The sequence below is a fragment of the Rhipicephalus microplus genome, unplaced genomic scaffold (genome assembly GCF_043290135.1).
Source record: "Rhipicephalus microplus isolate Deutch F79 unplaced genomic scaffold, USDA_Rmic scaffold_38, whole genome shotgun sequence".
Classification (NCBI taxonomy): domain Eukaryota; kingdom Metazoa; phylum Arthropoda; class Arachnida; order Ixodida; family Ixodidae; genus Rhipicephalus; species Rhipicephalus microplus.
This window is the reverse complement of record NW_027464611.1, coordinates 3,630,389-3,652,532: the sequence shown is the minus strand read 5'-3', so window position 1 is coordinate 3,652,532 and position 22,144 is coordinate 3,630,389. Positions and strand designations below refer to the sequence as shown.

The 22,144-nt window shown below is 47.3% G+C and overlaps 1 protein-coding gene across 4 annotated transcripts in view; it reads right to left on the bottom strand.

Annotated features, from left to right (window-relative positions):
- The window catches only part of LOC142786893 (atlastin-3-like), a 238,491-nt gene that overhangs the window by 126,983 nt on the left and 89,364 nt on the right, over positions 1-22,144 (bottom strand). The gene's annotated exons all lie outside the window — the stretch shown is intronic.

Here is a 22,144-nt window from a genome sequence, read left to right as displayed (position 1 = left end):
ATTTGTCGTATGAATCGATGCAAGACAAATGGGCTATGCGGCTTCACAGAAGTAGTTACGGTTTGTTGTATATTCAAATACGAGAGCTTGTGCAATGTCTTTTGGTGTCTCGCAGCTGGCAGCATTGTTTGGCGTATATGTACACACGTTCGTACCTAGCGGCACACCTTGGCCGCGGCGACTGATGCCCATGAATCACGATTTAACTGTGTTGTTAATATCAAAGAACACAGCATATTGTGAAGTTCTCACAAAGATGGAACCAACACTTACTAAACACTGGTACTCGTCAAGCACTTCAAAGTGTAGTGAATGAAAGAGAAAAACAGCTCGGCGTGCGCAATGGCAAACTGTGCTACCTGGGACGCCACCAGCTTCGCCCTCTAGACGCACGCTGCCATGGGTTTCGAGCGAGCACCGTGTGATGGTGCTATAATCTGCGCCACCGTTGCGGTGCTGTATATTCTACCTTTAGGTAGCACCATAGGTAGCAGAGTTGGCCTATTCAAGGTACACCATGTTGAGCTTCGTCACTATGCGCGAAAGCCACTCTCTGTCTACGTAGAAGCTGCGCTTGCTGAACATTGGGAGATTGTTTTTTTTAAGCGATAGTCTTTTTCGGGGACTTTAATGCAAAAATTTTGGTCTGTCTGTCTGTAAAATGTTGGTCCGTCTGTCTGTAAAAGGTTGGTCCGTCTGTCTGCAAAATTTTGGTCCGTTTGTCTGTCCATCCGTCTGTTCTTCTGTCCGTCCGTCCGTCCATCTATCTGTCCGTCCGTCCGTCCGTCCGTCCGTCCGTGTGTCTGTCTTACTGTCTGTCTGTATATTTGTCTGTTTATCCACCGTAACGATATCCCAAACGGTCCCAAACGGCCAACCCTATCCGCAGCGGCCACCAATATTTCTCAAGTCTCAGCGATCATACTTGTGCGATCGTCAATTAAAAATTGGCCCTGTATTTGCATTTATTCTGCAAATGTCGTCGAAAAACGATGTTTTCGCATGTAGAGAGAGTGAAAACATTTATTTGATGTTCTGCGCAAGAAAATCGGTAAATCATATTCTGCAGGCACTGCGTTTGAGTGCCTCGAGCGTGCAGTGGGGGCGAACGAGCGCATCAAGTCACCTCACACATAAGACATGAGCGCCATTTGGCAGTTTTCTTCGAAAACAAAGCGCATGGCTCTGAGACAGGTGTGCGCGCTCATCTCAAAGGTGATAAGGTGTAAAACGCAAGGCGACGGGTAGGTGCCACCACCATCTCGTTTTAGCAAAGCGTTGGAAACACTCTCCTTTTCGTGCAAGTGTTGCATGGTCAGCGCAGCGTGATATGCGCTATGGTCCTTAAAATTACTTACGTGTGCAGTTTCTAGTAAAAGGCGCTGATGCAGAATATATACGTGTTGTTATGCTGCCCCATAAATGCGCAATAATTGATTTTAATCGACAATTGCACAAGTATGAACACTAAAACTTAAGCAACATAGGTGGGCATTGCGGATGGGGTCGGCCGTTTCAAGTACCCGATGCTGTTAAGAGTAGACAAACGGACAAATGTACAGACAGACAGACAGACAGAAAGACAGACGAAAATTTTTGCGTCGAAGGTTCCCAAGAAAGACGTTTTCAAAAATTGGTCCAGAATCTCCATGTTACAGTGCAAATGTCATCGAAAGACGATAGTCTCGTGTCTGGAGAAAGTAAACAAAACGTTTAGTTGCTGTTGTGCGCAAGGAAATTGGTGAATGGTATTTTGCAGGCTCTTCGTTAGAGTGCCTCGAGCGTGCAGCGAAGGTGAATGAGCGCATCGAGGCACGTTAGACACGGGCGTCATCTGGAAGTTATCTTCGAAAACGAAGGAAGGCGTGCGCGCTTGCGAAGAAAGACGCGCATCTGTGTAGAAGAAAGGGGGACAAGGTGTAGAACGCAAAGCGACGGGCAGGCGCCACTACCGTGTCGTCTTAGCAAAGCGTTGGAAACACGTGCCTTTTTGAGCATCGCGTTGCACTGTCAGCGCCGCGTGATAAACGCTACGGTCCTTAGAATTGTGTTTGCCTTCTCTAGTACAAAGGCACACATACAAGGCATCAACGTGTTGTTAAGGTGTCTCAAATACGTGAAACAATTGCTTTTTGATCGACGATCGCACAAGTATGAACATTTTTGCATTGGTATTAACACCTCCTTTTTTAAGATATGTGCAGAGCGTGGGCATGTCTCACGTGTGACGTGACTATATGCGCTCGTTTACGTCCGCTACACGCTCGAGGTGCTGTAACGCAATGCTTCCAGAGTACCATTCAGCGCTTTTTTTAGCAGAACATCAAATAAACATTTTGTTCGCTCTCTACAGATGCAAGAGTATCGTCTTTCGACGAAATAAGTAGTGTAGCGTGCAGATATAATGAATTTTTTTTCTATTTTGCTTTCGTTTAAGTTTTTCTGTATTCGCGAAGTTAGATCAATTGGTTAGCTCATGTTTAAGAGTCTCGAATTCGCGCTGATGCTCCTACTAGCTGTTGCGCCAATTAGTGCTAGTGAAAAAAACACAGGTTAAATAATTGGATCCTCGAACTTTCATTTAACAACGTGCCAGAATATTATCGTATCTTTTCGTCGTGTTTGGCTCACTTACGGTAGCTGTGAAAAGTGGATAAATCGTAGTCTGGAATGTGATTGCAATACGGATGTGTATTTGGCGTGCATGCATACGCAATTATGGCTCGAAAATCTGAAAGGTGTAAATGTCCGATTCAAAGAGCTGTTGCGTTTAACATTGCTCGTGCTTGAAACATAAAGGTGAATGCAATTGAGGTAACGAGATTGAGCAGCTGCATGGACACTTCAACACTGTTGTTGCGCTCTTCTTTTCCTTCTTTGCACTGCTAGTAAAAGCATATTGCTTGGATCATGTGCACGGGCGGCGTATGTTTGTTTGTCTCTTTGTCTCTTTTTTTTCCTGGCGCTACCCACCATGGGGGATAGGCCATGAAACGAACGATGTCTTGATTTTATGCTGATGCTAGTGCAGCAGCTGGAAGTTTCTTCTTTTTTTTATTCGAACAATTCTAGTGAATCTTTCTTGTAATATTGCACGCCTCATGAGGCATTTTAGACGGGTTGTGTGCATGGGTTGGAAAAAGTTGCGTAGCTCACTCAGGCTCAGTCTTTAAATTTAATTTGCTTCTTCGGTAATAATGCTCACGCGAACTTTCAGACTCGGCCTTAGGGCTTTATCCGAGTCTGGGTAAGTCCGAGTGAGTGGACTGATGCCTGAATTCGCCTACCTATGTTTCTACGTGTCAAGCAGCCGACACACGTTGACTAAGATCATGTCTATTTTGCATTTCTTTTGCCTATAACGTTAGCTGGAATACATTAAATTCTGCAGCTGTTGTAGTCCATATTTTGCTTTCTTGCCTGTTTAAGGCATTACAATCTTTAGCTCTGTGTAAACGCCTGCGCCAAAGGAAGCGATTACCAAGCGATTGAGCAGCAACAAAGCGCCTTTAGTGTTCTAATATTAACCGACATTATCAAAGCCGCACATTCCCAAAGAAGTTGCAGTCCACATTTTATCACTTATCACAAGTAATCGCTGCAGATTCTTGAGCCACTGGCGTTGATGTTTGGTAGATGATTTTGCCCATGGCACCACCTTGCCACTTCCACTAAGGAATGGCACCACCTGGCATAACACCACCTTGCCACTTCCACCACCTTGCCACTTCCACTCTGTCTGTATGTTCGTTGCGCAACATCCCGTCATGTAGCAAAGAAGCTGCCGATGTGTGGTGTGACATCGGTGCGATTGCAGGGTAAGGTAAAATGTGTTAGGTGACCGAAATTATCAGAAAGCCCTCGCAACGGAGGCTTTTTTTTGAACCGCAATTGAACGTTGAAACAGAAAAGCAACCATTGATTCTGCACTTCATCGAGTAATACACCTGAGTTCACACGTATCTGAAAAAAAAAAAAACTGAAGTGAAGAAACAGCTGCGAGAATAAATTTCGATGTCGGCATCTCCGATTGTGATTGAGAAAGCATGATCTTGTGCGTGACAAAAAACCCAACAAATCTGCCAATAAAAGAAATATTAAAGAAATTCAATGCGAGTACGAATCAATCCGAGACTCTCTGGGTGGCAAGCAGGTGTTCTATCACAGAGGCATGCCAATGTTCGAACCTTATTCGTACAAAAAATTCACAGCGTATCGGTGGAGGGAACGATGATGAGTGGAGTAAAGTTTTGGAGGTTTTTATCTGAAACTATAAACCCTTCACATGCCTGCCTGCCTGTCTGCCTGCCATCCTGTCCGTCCGTCCGTGCGTCCGTCCGTCCGTCCGTCTGTTCGTTCGTCCATTCATCTATGGACGAACGAGTCACGAACTAGGGAATCAAGAACTAGGTGGTCACGTTGAAGATTAGTACAGACCCATGGCCTTAGGAGCTTTGCTCCTAAAACATTATGAATGTCATGTAGTAGAAGTTCAAATCGACATTGTGTAAAAAAGCGAGGCCGTCAATTTAATGTTCACACTTCTTTTGTTGATGTAGTAGAGTAAGTCTTTTTAACTCACGCAATATTATGTAGTACAGTCGTAAAACTGCGCCAGGCGTAAAAACATATGAAATGCACAAGTGGCTGAAAAGCGTGCCCTTTAAAGAGCGCTCAAACATGTGTTCGCGTATTGCCTTACGTACGCGTAGAGGGCTCTTCGTGGACTGGCGTAGTTGGCACTTAACGATTGTGCTTTCAGTCAACATTCTACAATAGTATCAATAGCCCAGTGTTGCCCAGTCATTTGTTCTCTCACGACATGGTCGAGATTAAGAGAGTGATTTAAACAAGGCCCGGTTACGCTATAGCGGTCTTCTCTTAAAGGCGAAGATCAAGCATCGTCTAAGTTTTCGAATTGCTCTGTTTGTAACTGCTGTGTGATGATTTCATGCAATATATGCGTAATATTCAACGGCGCCACCTCTGCCATATCGCCAATCGCTGCCGCGTGTTATATTATTATAAGAATGTTAATATTCTAAGGGTAATTTTCATTTGCAGAACAATATGAACTCTCGGATAACGTGCAAGGCTGGAGAGAAAATTTATTGACGATTGTCTATCTGCTAGCCGGTCAACGCAGGGCGAAAATTTTTATAGCAGCTTTTATTTTGGCCTCTGCCACTGTGTAAACTCGTTTGCCAAAAAAATATATTGAGTAAATGAACAAATTAACAAGTTGTGTAAAGTGAGTGATTCGTGCGGTCGTCGCTGTTGGAGAATGGCGCGAAGCAAGTCCGCGTAGATAAATGCGCTTCTCCTCGGCACACTTCATCCATGACATGCAATAAACGGCGTTTACATGCAATAAACTACGCCATGTCAAGAAGAGAGCGAAAAGTTACGTGAGAATGCAGCGCACAGAGCAACACACTTACCCTGCGAGAACGCGCTCAGTAATAGGTGGAGGAAGGGACGGAGAGCAAGACAAATTATGGCGACGAGCAGGACGCCCCGCCTGCCGAAGATTTCAAGATAAACACGCACTCACGTGACACGTGACGGCTTCAAGGTCATTGACTACGGGAGCAGTCGTCAAGAATGCTGCGTCGTCAACACCGCAAAAAATACTCGGGAAGAAAACGGAAGAAGACGCCGTATGTGCCAACTACAAGCAGAACATTCGAGTGGCCAGTACACCGTGGAGGACCACGCCGAAAAATACAAAACCATAGCTCAACTGAAGATTAGGGACAAGAAATTCCAAGCCTACGCGTACGAGTTGACTCCTCAAGATACTTCTAATTTAAGGTGTATTCACACGAGAAAACGGAGGAGGAATTTTCGCAGCGGATGGAGCATCACGTGACGTGTGTGTCATCGAAACGTGCTGTCCTCGCATCATCCACTCTCTTTCGCTCGCGGCAGGGACGGAAATGTTCCGCTGCTATTTCGATCCCTCCGTTTGATGGTCGTCTGCCCTCGATCGAAAAGAGTCAGCGTCTAATATGTCAACATTGGTCAGATTGACGTTAGTAGGAAGCAAGCTACCGGCTTATAATTCACATGTTTTAGTTTTGCGGCCACTACTGAGTGTGTTTCATGTGACAGTGGAAGAGGCAAATGGGTTTTGCCGGTTTTTGTGGCGGATTAGCGGTTTTTCTTCACAGCGCGTGGTCTGCATGACCACATAAGCCCACTGCATAAGCATATGAGTCAAGAGTATACACAAGGATTCCGGGAGCGTAGCCGCGGCTGTGTGAATGCGACGCGTCCGCTGCTGCACCGGATCAAACTAATCACGTGACTATTCAGTGCGCGGAGCAGCGAGATTTGCCTCCCATGTGTCAATCTAGTTTAAAGGGGTGATCTGAGGAGAAACGCACGAGGTATGTGTCTCAAGAGAGATAGTTGAGATGCTAGTAACAACGAAAAATCCGACGGTCCTCATAACCAAAGAACGGCAAATAGCGCGAACATCATCGATCTGTTTCGATGGGCATCACGTTGCAAGTTACGTGACATACGGAAGAGCACTGATGATGTCACTCTACCACAAAAAATGAACGTATGCTACCAGTGTGGACGCCTTGGTCACAGAGCTGACGTCTGCCTGAGACACAAGGGCATAATATGCAGAGGATGCGGTACTGAGAACCCGCCGCAGGACCAGGAGTGCGAAGCGAAGTGCCAGTTGTGCGGCAAAGGCCACCCTACGGCGGATCGTCATTGCAAGGCCCGATAGAAGGTATCGTACCTGGTAAAATGACGCCACTGGGAACGAGCCCGACGAGAGGAAGGAGAAGCAATGTACTAAGAGACGGAAGCGAGGGCACTGTACAGGCAAAGATGACTGGACTCGAGTACACAATCAGAACATCAGACGCAGGACGCATCCAGACCGGAAAGTTTCTTCAAGCTTCAAACACAAGACAAAAGCAGCTCTACGTTTACTATGACCACATCTAAGTTGAGATCCAGATCAAGGTCCAGATCGAGGTCCAGACCCAAGATCAGCAATACCGGGTCTCTCCAAGCAGAGGGGGGAGGAGTACATCAAAGCCTAAAAGGACCGAGCGGCGTCAGTGGCACGGTGGCACCCTTTCTTGTGAGCTGGGCTAACGCGGCTTCTGGGGCGCACGCGAAGGGAGAGGCTGCTCTTCAAAGTTAAGGTCAAAGGGTGAGAGAGTGAATTGGCGCCGATGAGGCAAAGCAATGTTGCATTTATGATTGAGATAAGAAAACTCAAAGAAAATAACCTTTTGATATTTTGGGGGGTTACACGCAACAAGGACACATTACAAGTTATAATGGAAGAAAAGGCGCAGCAATGAACGGAGAGGTAGATGCCCTCACGCGGATTAAACCTAAACCCTAGAACACTCAGAATAAAAACTGGGTGAAGAAACACAAATCAGTGGGAACACCACTAGAAGGACAGGAGGAATTGACAAACACCATGGAACCGAAAATAGGAAAGATGGAAAGAAAATTGCAAACTTAACTCGAACAACAAGAAGTTAGATTTGAGGCAAACATGGAGGCGAAAATTGAGGTGCTGGGTGAGACGATATAGCAGGCAGCAAATGGTGGCTGATTTAGACGCCAAGCTAGCAATATTAGGAACGCATACAAGAGCCCGGTAAAGACCTTTTTCAAGCCGAACGCTAGAACCACGGTGTCCACTGAAGGATCGGGGAGCTTGTAACGCCGCCATGGGCAGAAGAAATAGCTACACGATTCATCGATGAAATTGTCGAGGATACAACCCAAAACGATACATTTTGCAACAACATCTTGAAGACACGAGCACCCCAAATGTTATAATGGTGCAAAAAACGCACGGGCTGGCGAAATAGTCAGGGTATAAGTCGTTCGGCAGTGCTGAAGAAGAGACAAAGGTATTAGCAACGTTGGTTAAGTGAAATCACGCGGTGGTGCAACATGACACGGAAATTTAGGCAATAAGTCACATTCTCCTCAAACTCATACTCATGTGAAAAACAGAAAACAGTATTTTTGTATTGAGTATATACAGCAGTCCTAAATGCGAAAAGCACGAATTCCACATGCTGTTTCGTAAAACCCTTGCTGGCAACCGGGCACTAGTGATTGGAGGAGATTTCAACGCCCTGCACAGTGCATGGGGATACAGGATCGGAACCCAAAAAGGCAGCAACTTGTGGTTGGACGGACAGGAGGAGGGCAGGACGCTCGTGATCAATCCGTTCATTCTTACAAGAACAGGTACTAGCGTTTGCGTGGATACCACTCCCGATTTGACGTTCACCAAAAACATACTGGACACGCAGTGGACCAATACGCAACATGACTTCGGAAGCCATCATTTTACACTTGAAATGATAGTGAGGGCAGGGCACCTGAAGGCAAATTGCAGGTAGCCTGAACTTGACGGCTGGGGCAAGTTAAGGAAGATCAGAGACCAGCCCAACAAAACGATGCAAACTATTAGGAATGCACTAAAAAATCAAAAAGAGAAGTGGCGGTAGCTACGCAAGTGGTGCCACCAGAAGCGCAGCTAGAGAGTGCCGTCAAAAAACTTCTCCACGTGTGAGAAGCTGAGGAAGCGTTACAGCGGAGGTAGAATAAACAAAAACACAACTTGACACTTCATAGAAGGATAGCTAATTTCACCAGGGATATAGAGCAAGCAGCTGCGCAGTCAACATCGGGAGGAAAAATGCAGTGGCATGGACAACCAGTTAGAAATGGCGAAAACGTGGGACGACCTTAGACATTTGTTAAACCTAGATGGCAACAAGTTGGTAGAAAAGCGCAATGTTACTCGGTTAATACAAACATATCAAGGTACAGAGCAGGACTTTCTCAATGAAATCAAGAGAACTTACACCTCTCAAGCACTCCCCGCTACACACCTTGATTACACAGGGCTGCCAAATAATGGTATAGACAACGAGATCAGTGAGGCAAAAGTGAGGGCTGCCTTGCAGAAACTCAATACTAAATAAGAACCTGAGTTATACGGCATAACAAACAGAATGCTACGTAATTTGGATGAAGAGTGCATAACTGAGTTAACTGGATCCATTAACAAGTCATTTAAGGTAGGACAAATTCCGCAACAACAACAGACGACAAAATTGTGGTAGTACTCAAGCCAGGCAAGTGGCTGCCAATCGCGAACCGGAGACCCATATCCCTGACACCTCGCGTGGAGAAACTCATGGAGCACGCAATTTTGGAGAGGATAACTACCTACCTCGAGGACCGGGACGCACTTCCACTCACAATACTAGGATTCAGCAGAAACTTCTTAACGTAGGACGCAATGCTACAGTTAAAACATCAGATGATCTGGGAACATCGACAAAGGCCATTTTAAGGTTAGACCTAAAGAAGGCCTTTGATAGTGTAACACATGCGATGGTGCTAAAAAGGGTAAACAATCTAGGACTCAAACTACAGACGTGCAATTACGTGCGAAATTTTATGACGGAAAGGAAGGAAAAGATCACGATAGGGGACCTAGTTTCAGAGGAAATTAAGATTTACAGTGCGGGCACGCCGCCAATCTCGGTATTATCGCCTATGTTATTCAATATGGCCCAAATTAGACTGCAGGCCAAGCTCTAAGTAATCGAAGGACTCAATGCTACACTATATATGCAGACGACATTACTCTATTGTTGCGAAATGGGGGTGATGGGCGAATAAAGGTAACGCTTCAAACAGCAGTTTCCAGTCTAGGGATATCTAGAAGGTACTGGGCTAGCCTGTTCTGCGGAAAGGTTCGTACAGTTGCTGTACAGAGAGACTCGTAGAGGTTGCAAACTAAGCAACTGCCTGTACGATATCGCTCATAGAGAAGAAGCACAGTTAAAAACAGCCGATGGACAAACCATCTTCATAGTCTACAAGATCAGGGTATTTGGTCTGCTCGTCGAAGCCGAGGGGAACAACGAAGAAACCCTGAGACGACTGGATGCAACTGTAGCTCAAATGATGAGGCGCATAAAAAATAATAGCAACTTAATTCAGTGGCAAGAGGGAATAAAACGCGATAAGGTTGATACGGACATTATAGAATACGCAGAATAGTCTACGTAGCGCCGTCTATAAAATGGCAAGTCGCAAAAAATATCAAATTACGCTGACTCATTCGAAAAATATTCAATGTAGCCATGGTGCTACCGATTAGCACAAGCACCAAAAAAGTCTCAAAACTAGGCCTGCACAATACCTTAGATTAGCTCATTGAGGTGTAACGTACGGCACAATATGAACGTCTCTCTAAGACATCAGCAGTAACATATATCCCAGAGCGACTTGGCACAACCTATCACACAAAACACGTCGTCAAGATGGACATCCCAAGAGAGACCGGGAAAACGATGATGATAACCTCCTGGCAAAAATTATGCACCCCGAACACAAAAAGGCCAGACGAGAGACCAGAGCAAAGCAAATACAGAAAAAAGTTTGCTAGTGAGCAGGACGCAGTTTTCGTAGACGCGGCTCAATACAAGCGTGGACGGAGATTTAGCGCAGCCGTAGTTGACAGCAACAAACGCTGTACGAAGTGCGCGACGATATTGCACCACAAGTACTCAGAGAGCTGAAGAGGTAGCCATAGCGCTCGCAGCAGCTCAGACAAACACAACCGTGACAGACAGTGACCCTGAAACGGCAGTGAGGAACTTCGCCAACAGCTGCATCTCTTTATAGGCACTGCATATTGCACTTAAAGGGTGTCAAGCAAGCAACATAAGTACATAAATTATATGGACACCTGCTTACGCCCACACGGGAGACAGAAAGAACCGGACTGTACATTACACAGATCGAGGGCTCACCGACCGAGCTGCGCCCTCAGGTGCCTCCAGAAATATCTGATGATGATGGCGCGGTAGACGAGTGAGAGTGAGAAGATAGAATGACCCGATACACTAACAATACAAAACACTAGAGATTACAAAGAGGCATAGTCTCATCTCCTAACCCAAAATTGACGAATAAAAAAATGGCCCGTATCTGCATGTTACACTTCAAATGTCGAAAGACGATAGACTTGCGTCTGGAGAGAGTGAACAAAACGTTTATTTGATGTTCTGTGCAAGGAAACCGGTGAATGATATTCTGGAGGCGTGGCATTAGATTGCCTCGAGCGTGTTGTTGAGGCGAACGAGCACACCAAGACACGTTAGACACGAGCGCCATCTGGCAGTTATCTTCGAAAACGAAGGCACGCGCGCCCGCGGAGAAAGATGCGCGCCAGTCTCGGAGGTGATAAGGTGTAGAGCGCAAAGCGACGGGCAGGTGCCACCACTGTGTCGTCGTAGCAAAGCGTTGGAAACACTTCCCTTTTTGAGCATCGCGTTGCACTGTCAGCGCCGCACGATAAACGCTACAGTTCTTAGAGTAACTTATGTGTGCCTCTTCTAGTATAAAGGCAGAGATACAAAACATCGACGTGTTCTTATGGCGCCTTAGATATACGCAATAATTACTTTTTATTTGACAATCGCACAACTATGAACGCTAAACCTTGGAAAATATTGGTGGGCGCTGCGGATGGGGTTGGCCGTTTGATGTCGTTTGAGGTATCGTTAAGGGTGGGCAAACAGACAATTGTACAGACAGACACACCAAAAGTTTTCCGTCTAAGGTCCCTAAGAAAGACTATCGTCTTTAAAAAACGGTGTTTCGAATGGCGGCAGTTACAACTAGGACATATCCGAATCCTGCACTGTTGCACATTATATATCCGATATCTACGAAACAACAATCTGCCAAATGGCGGCAGTTACTAACTAGGACTCATTCAAATTCTGCACTCTCGCACATTTTATGTCCTGGTGTATACAAAGAGACAGGTGCAAGTGCTGTAACTCCAGAGCCACTTTGTAGCATATGTTATGAGAATGCAGAGGAATTAGTGCCTTTATTGAGTATGCGGCCTCTAGTGACAGCCGTTGCGCGGGCTGGGAAACCGCAATGTTCAGCCCCGTCCTCGAAGATAAGATGGAGGCCGTCCAGCGGGCCGGGAAAGCCGTCAGGATTCAAGGTCTCCTGGATGTAACCTAGGGGGTGCAATTCGCCCAACCCACCAACTCGCCACACTTTCAATACCGTTCTTTCCTCCGCCACCTTTCATTGCTATCAGATAACGAGTGCCTTATTGTTCTCGGTTGAGACTTCTTTCTTAGCAACATTTACCATTGGGAAACGAATGCATGCGTAGCTTCCCGTTCTTACGGAATAGTACGTACTGTTCCATGCTGCTTATACACGGTAAATATTCTTAGGTATTTTTAAAACTGGCACCGTCCACTTTTAAAGAATCTTGCTTGTGACTTGATCAGCTGGTAGATATTTGTTTTCAATGTTCTCTCTTTGACCTTTTTTCTATTTCTCTGTACGAGTGCACCGATTGTTTATGCGTGAAGACAAAACGAAACAGCTCACTCTCTACGTTTTCCTGAAGCTTGTTCGCGTTATGATGTCCGCAAGAGCCTACTCGATTCCTCTTAGTATTCACTGTGTGAAGAAGAAGATGTGCCAGCAGCAAGCAGCATCGCCAACGCCCGGCTCTCTCGGCTCGTGCTTCGGTTCGTTGCTGTGCCAATCGCTGGACGGTTCTTCACGCTGTCTCGTCGCTGCCTTTAACGGCTAATAAACACCTCTTCACATTTGGTGGAAGGTGCTGTTAATCCCCGTCGCTACACCCTGGAGCTGCGAAGCCGCACGCTACCACCTGTCATGACTGCCAACGCCACTACATCGACGCCTTCGCTCCAGTTCAACTGCCCTGGCCATCCTACGCTACGGGAGCCGAAGGTCTTCAGCGGTGCGGATGGGACCGACGTCGAAGACTGGCTCGAGCACTACGAACTGGTGAGCACCAACAATAAGTGGGATGAAGCCGACAAGCTGGGCCACGTGATATTTTATCTCACTGGCGTCGCCGAATTGTGGTTTAATAACCACAAACACAACATCCCCACATGGAGCGTCTTCAAGACGTCATGTGCCGAAGTGTTCGGTCGGCCGGCTGTCCGCAAGCAGAGGGCAGAACAGCGCTTGCGCATCCGCTCTCAGCAGACTGGCGAGACCTTTACTAGCTATATTGAGGACGTCGTCGACCTTTGTCGACGTGTGAATGACACCATGCCCGAATCTGACAAGGTCAAAAACATCCTGAAGGGCATCGACGATGGCGCATTTCAAATGCTCTTGGCAAGAAATCCGAGCACAGTTTCCGAAGTCGTCAGCTTGTGTCAGAGCTACGACGAGTTAAAGAAGCAACGCACTCTGACTCGGCAGCCTCAGCATGGTGGTGAGTCATTGTCCAGTTTCGACACCCTGCCGGACAATTCAACACTGCTTCAGCAAGTTCGAGCCTTCGTCCGTGAGGAAGTCGCCCGCCAACTTTCTTTAGTGCCCTTCACTCACGAGACCCCCACCCGTCTACCTGCCCCGCTTCGCACTGCTATTTCGGAAGAGGTTGCCCAAGCTGTTCCTGTTGCGCACCACGAGCCGCCTCTATCCAGCCTTGCCCACTGCCAGCGTGCCGCGCAGCCGGTAGGCCCTCCTGTCGCCTATCCGCCAGCCGTGCAGCCTGTGGCCGCGCCCCTAACGTATGCAGCGCAGCCTGTGGCTCCTCCTGTCGCCTGCTCGCAAGTGATGCAGCCTGTAGCAGCGCCGTTCACATATGCAGACGCTGTGCGTAGGCTTCCGCAACCATCCTACACCACGCGCTCACAGCCCGCACACCCGGCTGCTTACACTGCACCTTGGGCGGCAGCACCCGTCGCCAATCCCTGGAGGACGCCCGATAACCGACCGATTTGCTACGCCTGCTTCACTCCCGGACACGTTGCTCGCTACTGCCGCCGTCGACCTCAGGCGTTCGGCGACTATGTCCGATCGTCGCAAACCGGCAGCCAACCCTTCGCGTAATACGGGCCGGTCTCGTCACCTCGCTATGCCCCTCCTAACGACCCCGACTTCGTGACGCCGCGCGCACCCTCTCCTCGTCGGCAATCGCCCTCCCCCATGCGTCGCCGGCCGAGACCTGACCAGGAAAACTAAGCACCGCAGTTCAAGAGGCAAGAACTGCGCCATTTTCGAACTGTCTAAGCCCTCGCCCCTCTCCTGCTAACGTGGTCGCAGTAACTGTTGAAGGTTATTCTACTTTCGCCCTTGTAGACACCGGCGCCGCTGTTTCTGTTATTGCCGCTAATGTCTGCCGTGTATTACGTAAAGTCACGACGCCGCTTTCTGGACTGTCACTCCACACCGCAAGTGCACAGCAAGTAACGCCTCTCGCAGCTTGCACTGCAAGAGTGTCCATCGAAGGCATTGTTTACACTGTGGAGTTTATTGTCCTTGCTGTCTGTTCGCATGATGTAATCCTCGGATGGGACTTCCTATCCCGCCATAATGCCGTCATCGACTGTGCACGCGCTGAAGTTGAGTTTTCACCCTTTTGTGATGTCCCATTACTTGACGCTCTTCATCAGCCGCCGAAGTTGTTTGTGCATAAATACACCGATAATCCGCCTGAAAACTTCGCACTTGTTCCGATTTCATGCAACGCCTACACTGACGCTACACTCTTTTTTATGCCTTCCGATATCTTCACGAGTCGTCGAGCTCTGCCGCTGCCTTTCGCAACGATTGACCTTGCCGCCGGAAGAAGCAATATGTTCATACTCAACCCGCTTTCCACAACTGTCACTTTGCTTGCGGGAGAATGTCTCGGCCGCGTGCAGGATCTCGACCCTTCGTCTTTGGTTGATGTCCCGGATGAATACTGCGACCACCCAAAATCACTGTCGACCCTCGAGGAGTCGTCTAAGGATACGTTTTCCAGCGCCATCGCCGACACCCTTACTCCCACCGAACATGCCGACCTGCTTGATCTTCTGCATGAGTTCCGGAATTCCTTCGATGTGTCCCAACCTCAACTAGGCCGCACGTCGCAAGTCAAGCATCATGTTGACACCGGCCTACACCGGCCACTGCGTCAAAGACCATACCGTGTCTCCACTGAAGAGCGCCGCGTCATCAACGATCAAGTCGAAGATATGCTTCGTAGAGACGTTATTCGACCATCTCACAGTCCCTGGGCGTCTCCTGTCGTCCTGGTGCGTAAGAAAGACGGATCTATCCGATTTTGCGTAGACTATCGTCGCTTGAATAAGATAACCCGCAAGGACGTATATCCTTTGCCGCGCATTGATGACGCCATCGACACCCTTCACGGAGCGGAATTCTTCTCGTCGCTGGATTTGCGGTCTGGCTACTGGCAAGTTCCAATGGCTGAAGCCGATCGCCAAAAAACTGCATTTATTACACCTGATGGACTATACGAGTTTAACGTCATGCCCTTTGGGCTTTGTAACGCGCCCGCCACGTTTGAACGACCTATGGATAATACGCTACGTGGCCTCAAGTGGAATATGTGCCTCTGCTACCTCGACGATGTCGTGGTTTTCTCGCACGACTTTCCTACGCACCTCCTTCGCCTCAGGTAGGTTTTGACTTGTCTGACCAACGCTGGCCTGCAGCTTAACCTGAAAAATTGCCGCTTCGCTGCACGCGAGCTCGTCATCCTAGGCCACATCGTGTCGAAGCACGGCGTATTACCTGACCCAGCAAAACTTCGAGCAGTCGCAGAATTTCCCAAGCCGACGACCATGAAGGAACTTCGCAGTTTTGTAGGCCTATGCTCATATTTCCGGCGCTTTGTTCGCAATTTCGCATCCATCATGTCACCATTAACCCAGCTTCTTCGCGGTGACGTGAACCTCTCCTCCTGGTCCCCTGCATGTGACGTTGCCTTCACTACTCGCGCCGTCTGCTCACCTCGCCACCTATTCTTCGCCACTTCAACCCGACGGCTCCTACCGAAGTGCACACCGACGCCAGCGGCGTCGGGCTAGGTGCTGTCCTCGCGCAACGAAAACCCGGCTATTCAGAATACGTTGTAGCCTACGCTAGCCGCACTCTGACGAAAGCCGAAACTAATTACAGCGTGACAGAAAAAGAGTGTTTGGCTCTGGTGTGGGCGCTTGGAAAGTTCCAGCCGTACTTATACGGCCGCCCGTTCGATCTAGTAACTGATCACCACGCGCTTTGCTGGCTCTCCACGCTGAAAGACCCTTCTGGCCGCCTTGCGCGATGGGCACTCCGCATCCAGGAGTACGACATTCGCGTCGTATACCGCTGTGGACGCAAACACTCTGACGCTGACGCCCTGTCCCGCTCACCTTTGCCACCAGATCCGACGTGCGGAAACACGTGCCTCCAGTACTTGTCATCTTTAAATCTTGACTCAATTGCCACCGAACAACGTCGTGACCCGTGGATCGCATCTCTTCTCGAATATCTATCTGGTACGCCCAACCTTCCGGTATCTCGATCCCTCCGACGTCAAGCTTTCCATTTCGCCATCCGCGATCAACTTCTCCATCGACGCAACTACTCTCCTGATGGCCGCCGGTGGCTACTGTCATTCCACGCGCTTTGCGATCGCAGGTATGCGCTTCTCTTCACGACGATCCACAATGTGGCCACGCCGGGGTGTTCAAAACATATGAACGCCTTCGCCATCGCTATTACTGGCGCGGCATGTACAATTTCGTACGCAAATTTGTGCAGTGCTGTCCTGACTGCCAGCGACGCAAATCAACACCGCTACGTGCTACTGGCGAATTGCAGCCACTTCCGTGCCCTGCCAAGCCTTTTGATCGCGTTGGCGTTGACCTCTACGGCCCCCTTCCATTGACATCAGATGGCAATCGGTGGATTATAGTGGCGGTCGACCATCTAACACGCTACGCCGAAACAGCCGCTTTACCGAGCGCTACCGCTCAGGATGTCGCCTCTTTCATTTTACGTCAATTTATCCTTCGACATGGCGCACCTCGAGAGCTCCTTAGTGACAGAGGCCGCGCTTTTCTCTCCGAGGTCGTCGAAGCTCTGCTTTCGGAATGCCACGTCATTCATCGGAAAACGACAGCATACCACCCGCAGACTAATGGGCTAACGGAACGGTTTAACCGCACGCTGGGTGATATGCTCTCGATGTACGTGGCATCTAATCATAGCAACTGGGACCGTATTCTCCCATACGTGACATTTGCATACAATACTGCAATACAAGCAACCACGGGATTTTCACCTTTCTTTCTTCTTTATGAACGTGACCCTTCCCATACAATTGATACTCTACTTCCCTACCATCCTGATGCTTCAGAATGTCCACCTATTTCCGATGCTGCTCGACAAGCCGAAAAGTGCCGCCAGCTCGCCCGTGCGTTCACCTCGGACGAGCAGCAACGCCAGAAAGAAAACCGTTGCACCTCTCTTCCGGATCCCAGCTATGCCCCAGGGTCTCTCGTGTGGCTTGCTATCCCATACCAAACTCCGGGACTCTCATCAAAACTTGTCCCCCGGTACGAGGGGCCTTACACCGTTTTAGAGAAAACCTCTCCGGTTAATTACCTAATTGAGCCAGTATCCCGATCGGATGACATGCGCCGGCGTGCACGTGACATCGTCCATGTTTCCCGCCTAAAACCGTATCATGAGCCTCTCCCTGAAACTTCTTAGGTCGCCAGGATGGCTCTTTTTTTCAGCGGGGGCGATTGTGAAGAAGAAGATGTGCCAGCAGCAAGCAGCATCGCCAACGCCCGGCTCTCTCGGCTCGTGCTTCGGTTCGTTGCTGTGCAGATCGCTGGACGGTTCTTCACGCTGTCTCGTCGCTGCCTTTAACGGCTAATAAACCTCTTCACAACTGTAATATATCACAGCACATTACTGTTGAAACTGGAATGCAGCCATACATATATTTTCTAACGTTGCTTTTTTTAGTGAACACATTGACTTCCAACCACCTGACTCAATTTTATGTGAAAAATTGCGTGGTGCAGCCATGTCATGGTTTTGAGTGCCCACGAGGAATATCTTTTTTGTAGTAAAGGCCGTCAGAAGACACATGCGAGAATAGCTGGTGAAACAATATGTTATATGAGTGGGCATATTTTTTATTTCATAGTTGCATAATTTCAAGAACTTGTCATACATTGTATGTACAGCTGCAAGCTGACCTTTCTTGCCTCTTGCTGTGTGTGTGAATTGATTGTAGTGCGGCGATCACTCAACAACCATGCAGAGAGGCTCAGAAAATTTTTTGTAACATATAATGCTAAAAGTGGGTTTCTTGAGACCTGAGCAAACAGCAACTTACCAAGATTGCTTGGTCAACTTCAAAACGTAATATAATGTTCTCACCAAGTGCCGTAGACTTTGAGAAATATGGGAGCACAGAAATATGCCCATATTGATATGCTGTTCGCATTGCCTAGCACAATATTGACATGAATCCAGCATGGCTTTTTGGTGTATATTATGCATGATAGGCGTACTGTACTGATTTTATAAACATGCCCGTCTATCTTGGCTGTTATATTTTGCGTGACTTGTATATTTTGTATATTTTCATCATTGTAATTTTTTTATTTTTGCTACTTCTGAAACAACGTGGTTAGATAGCAGAAAATCATTGCAGCCTTGTTTATAGCTCATTCATCAAGAAACAAGTGTTTTTTTAATACAACACCTGTTGTACAGGGTGGCCCTACTTGGCAACTACACATTCAACTACTTTGCTGACGGCAACTGAAGAGAAACTCTGGGAGTAGTTTGTGCTTTGTACTCATTCAATAACTACCAACATTCTTCACATTACTGCAAAACTACTTTTACATTTTTCACTCCAATTGTGATAATTTTGCATACTACGTATAGTTCTAAAGTAGCAGCTGTAAAACATTCTATGTTAATGAAGGCAAGAAGATTTATCTTAAATGAGGAGGGTGAATAAACAAAAGATAGCAGTGCTAGTTTACCATTGTCAAGTGTGCTTGGTCAGTGAGGTCTTGCGACGAATTAGCTCCTGTGTAAAGTACATGCATTGCTCCGCCCTTCGGAAAGGTTGTCAAGCTTCACCGAGCAACTTATCTTTGTGAATACTTTCTCAACTTTAACAGATTGTTCAGTTAGCTGATCATTTTTTTCAACTCAAACAGCTTTGAATCCACTTTTTTTCATACTGCAGTTAGGGAGTGGAACCACCTAGACACAACTGTAGATAGTGCAGCAAACATCAAATCGTTATATACGTTTTTTGATCCTCACTACGGTGTGCTGTCGGGTAAGGTAATCGGTTGCTGACCCGTAGGCCACGGGATTGAGTCCTGGCTGCGGCGGCTGCATTTTCGATGGAGGCGAAAATGCTGTAAGCCCATGTGCTCATGGGTTCACGTTGGAGAACTCCTGGCGGTCGAAATTAAAGGAGCCCTCAACTACGGCGTCTCTCATAACATTACGTTGGCTTTGGGACTCTAGACCCCACATATCAATCGATCAGTCAATCATTCTTTCGTGACACGATAAAGAGTAAGCCCCGATGAAACAAAAAAAGTTTCATATTATCACTGACGACTATGATACTGCCTAAAGAATACAAATTCAGGGGGAAACTGTTGGATTTTGCTATTTTGCGATAAGTGAAAGTTAACAATTTCTGAGAGAACATGCATGTATGCACAGTTGCATGCCACTATTTTTTACAACCCTTTCTTCAGGAAATACATTTCTGCCTGTATTTTTTTTTTTTCAATGAAGGAAGCTCTGTGATTGGAGATATGTTCAGCTTGCACACCATTGCCCGTTTTCCAAAGACGAGGTCATCGCAAGTGCTTTGCCACGTTATCGATGCAGTGAAATGATTCACATTGGAGAGGAACGGAATGTTCTTGTACATGAGTGAGGGGAAAGTCTTGATTGTCTTTGTGTTTATGTTGTAGTCACCCACAACAAATATTGGCGGGGGTTGATTCCAGGTCAATGCGAGGCGAAGGAAGTGCGTGATGTCTTTGGAAAGCGCAGTGGGCAGCAAGCCATTGTCCAACTTTGCGGCACGCCATTCACCAACTTCATCGGAGGTACCCAATATTCGTATGTGCACTGTAGAGGTGTCAGCATGCCAGTAGATAGCTATTGCCCCACTCGGTTGTCTCTGTGAGTACCACAACAGTACTGGTAATGTACAACTTTTATGGGTTGTTTGAAATTTATACATGCTTGATTGAAGCAAAGTAGAGTAAATGCTCAAGGGTGGGATGGTGATGTATGTCCTTCACATGAGAGGCGAGCAAGAGAACATAGCTTGATAAGAAGTGTAGCTGCTCAGTGATGGCGTGGCACATGGCAGTTTCGAGTTTATGAAACTGCAACTGATGAAACTCATCTGCTAGTGCTCTGTCCGATTTAGGTTTCCTGAGGCAAGATCTTAAGTCATTGTCTACACTGGTAAAACAATGACGCCTGCCAATGTCTGTTGCACGAATCTGTTCTACGCATATCAATCTTTCTGTTTGCTTGCCCAATTTTATGGCATGCAATCGTTTGCGTGATCATGCTACTGCTGACGATGTCGCTTAGTGCAGGAACGGGCACCTAAAAGCTGCGCTATCAAACTGCCTTGGCTAAACTTGTTTATTCGTTCTGGGAGTCCTGTGAGATACGGCAAATCAAACTACCTAGAAAGTTATTTCGGACAGTACCACAGCATAATAGGTGCTGTATAATTGAAACCCTGAAATAAACATCTCCTAATCTGGCTGTTGCAAACAAACATACTTGGTAAAAGTGACATAAGGAGGAATTTGGTGCAATCTGTTGTTCTCAAAACCTTCTATTGCGATAGCAATTATATGGACACCGTCGGCTGGATTTCGTCGCCGGCGTGAAAGTGGGTGTCGGCGTCGATGTTGTGCACCGTATATGTATACGTATCTGTACAGGGTGTCCTACATACCTTGAGCTAGAGTTTAAAATACACCGGAACACGTATTTACGACGCGACCAAACGCATGTTGCTCACCGTTGCCTGGAGTTATTCACACTATTTTTTGTGTTCTCAAATATTGTTCAATTAGCTATGTTTATTTAACTATATTCTCAAGAAACGAAGATCGATAAAAAATTTCTATGAGAAAGTTGTAGATCGTTTTGCGAAATGTCTGATTAAACAGTTTTGATCTTTATATCTGTTAAGTATTAGTGTTTTTATGCTAATTACAAATGCCCGCGAAATACAAAAATACCCGGTGACAAACCCACTCGTGAGCAAAAGCGCTCAATGATTCTAGTGCTCCCTAACGTTCGGCGTACGAACGACCTAGCATTCACCCCATTGTGCTGTCTCGGCAGGGTTGCAACGATGGTGGTGGCTTTACGATGAACACGTTCTTCTATCGGCCAAAAAAACGATAACCACTCTGACTGCTTATTGCTGTCATGAACTGGGGCGAGAGAAGCGAGGCAGCAATATCCGCAATTTGGCGCATTGAGCTTGCCAGAGCTCTCATCTCTCACGCGTACTTTGGCACGCGTAGATAATAAGGGCTTGCACGTGCGATCAGGCGCCCTTATCTTGCAATGGGGAGTATCGTAAGTCTTGGCTAACCTTTGGGTTTCTACGGAACCATTCTGTTGTGGTTACCGGGCGCACATAAGTGACTGAAATCGTTGCACAGCCTCTGTTAGCGAAAAGGGCGCGCTTTTCAGACACAGCGAAATAACAACTGAGGTGCTTATGCGCAATCATCTGCACCTGTGAGTACGTTTAGTGCGTCATTTGTGCGCGAGAAACACGGGGCACGTTTTCATCTGCATGCCATTCTGCACGTGACCTTGTGAATTATTGCTATCGCATTCATTGCTTCGCGTTTACGGCAAAGCTGTGACATTTATATGTCAAACAATCACCCTCGTTATTTCGCTCGTTACTAGCTGCCCTAGATCCCGAAGAAAACGCGTGCCCCCCCCCCTCCTCCTGAAAAGCTAGTGCACGTAATTAATCCAGCTCATGACCTAACCTTCTATCGAAGTGAATTCGGTCTCGTTGAAAACCACCCCACTTATGCACATCTCTGTTTATTTGCACTACCTCATAGCCTTCCGCTCGACTCATCTGCCATATCTTTTTGTTTGCATCGACAACCACTCTTTGCAGCTCGCCGTTACACACCGGTACCTTCTGTATTGTTCATATTACTTTCTGTACCTGAGGGGATATGGTGCC